Here is a 2151-nt window from a genome sequence, read left to right as displayed (position 1 = left end):
CTCTCTAGCAATTTCCACTGGAAAACAGATTTTTTTTAACAGTTTTTCTTATCAACGCTGAAAATAGGGTAGGAGAGAGAGAAAAGTGAGTTTATGAGAAGAATGGCGGAAGATTTGGCACCGGATTTGGAGGAACTAAGGCACCTTCAAAGCATTGCAAAGAGGCCACGTATTCTATCTCTAATTTCCTCTGAAATTCGCAGCTTGGAAAAGGTTTTCAGTTATTCCCCTATTGTTTTTCTTTTCTCAAATGCTATTATTGTTTTATGTTTTCTCTTTCGATTTTCATGTTTTAAATGAAATTTTGAACGGTTGTTGTTAAATTATTATCTTCTTCTTGAAAGATAATCCAACCATGCCTATTCAGATTTAATTGATTCTGATTCGAATCTTTCATGGATTCTACAGTTGCAGACATCGAAAGAAGATGGAAACTCAGTTGCTCTTCCTACTGCTTCTCAAGTTCCAACTCCGATATCAACCTCAGTTAAGGCTCCTATAGTTCATAGTTCTGCTGGGATCAGGATAATGATAAAGTCAAGGTGATAACATTGATGCTCGTAAAGATTTAAGAATTCCACATTGCTGTTATCAGAAGTTCCCAACATTACACAGGAAAATCAGTATTATCTGAATGTTATGCCTAATATTTTATCTATGGGACAGGTATACGTCTCCCTAGAAGGAGTTGAGCAGGAGAAAATTCAAACAGAGTTCAAACCCATGTCATTTGATATTAAATTTCATGATGTCAAAGGAAAGAACTATCGATGTGCTATTCCAAAATTGAATAAGGAAATTGTACCTGAGAAGTGCAAAGTGCTACTGCTAGTTAAGCCTACAAGAGTCATCATCGCATTGTTCAAAGCTTCTAAAGGGGATTGGTCTGATTTGTACTTCAAGGGAGACAAGGTAATTGCCTGCAATCCGTATCCGATTAACACTAATTTAATTTACATGCTATGCAATTGAATTAAAATACTCGTTTTTTTGTTTGTGTGTGCGCGCGCAGCTGAAACCAAGTTTGGATAAAGAGCATGATCCGATGGCTGGAATCATGGACTTAATGAAGGTGTGTTTAATGTACAAATTATATACAGCATCAGTTTATTTACTTCCACTATTTCTGTTGATCATCGAATGTGAAATTTACAGAATATGTACGAGGAAGGGGATGAGGAAATGAAGAGAACGATTGCGAAAGCCTGGACTGATGCAAGATCTGGCAAAGCAGAAGATACTCTGAAGGGTTATTGATTAGTCCAATGTTAAAGGATATTGACAGGAAATCTTTATGAATATTCTAGTGCAATATGGCATATTATTTTGCTTTTCTTTTGGTGGCTGCTGTCTGGACATTTTGTTCTTTCTATCAATTATCATTGCAAATATGTCATCCTGTTCCATGGTTATGGACATTTGGTTAATTAACATGCAATGGAATACATTAAACACGTATTCTATTCTAGTTTCTCATCAACAAAAAGTGCTAAATAATTTCGACTTGCTATAACTTTTAATCTATATTTTGTTAAATTTTTCGGTTTGATCTTTTAATTTTTGTAGTTACATATGTGTGTGAGAAAACAAAACCACTGAACTGATATATGCGTGTGAGAAGAAGAAACAGTGATTTGATATAATAAATCAGTGAACTGATATATATTCTTTATTGTTGGGAAGTGCAGGTGGTGTTGGTGTAAAGCCTTTGGAGCCTCTTTTTATGGGCGTTATTATATTAAAAACTTCTATTAATTATTTTTTTAACAGTAATCCCATTAATAGATTTGTTAGAAAAATAACACTAAAATTGTACACGTAACACTACTTCGTGTCATATCCGAGAACGTGTCTCACATTTTATAAGATGTGAGGTGTTGTGCATTTTTCATATTACTCAATTTAATATGATTATTTAATATCTCATGTTTCCCAGAACGTAATGTCCCTGAAATATTGAGAAATTATAGTTCGCAGAAGTTTTGAAATTTAAAATTCGAAAAGATTTTCCGTACCTCGTGCTTTGTATAACGTGAAGTACTTTTTGCCCTCGCTTCGGGACAGTGCGAGGACCACTATAAATAGCCCCCTATCCACCCGATTTCCTTACACTTTCATTCAAAAAAAAACTCTCTCTCGTATATTCTTTAT

At 34.5% G+C, this 2151-nt stretch overlaps 1 pseudogene; it reads left to right on the top strand.

The window, feature by feature from the left end:
* Window positions 1–1349, top strand: LOC120194917 (annotated as a pseudogene).
* The last annotated feature ends 802 nt before the right edge of the window (window positions 1350–2151 follow it).

This window comes from Hibiscus syriacus, unplaced genomic scaffold (assembly GCF_006381635.1).
Source record: "Hibiscus syriacus cultivar Baekdansim isolate YM2019G1 unplaced genomic scaffold, ASM638163v2 tig00117005_pilon, whole genome shotgun sequence".
NCBI classification, from domain to species: Eukaryota; Viridiplantae; Streptophyta; class Magnoliopsida; order Malvales; family Malvaceae; genus Hibiscus; species Hibiscus syriacus.
Note: the sequence above shows the minus strand (reverse complement) of the source record. Positions and strands in the feature narration are given on the sequence as shown.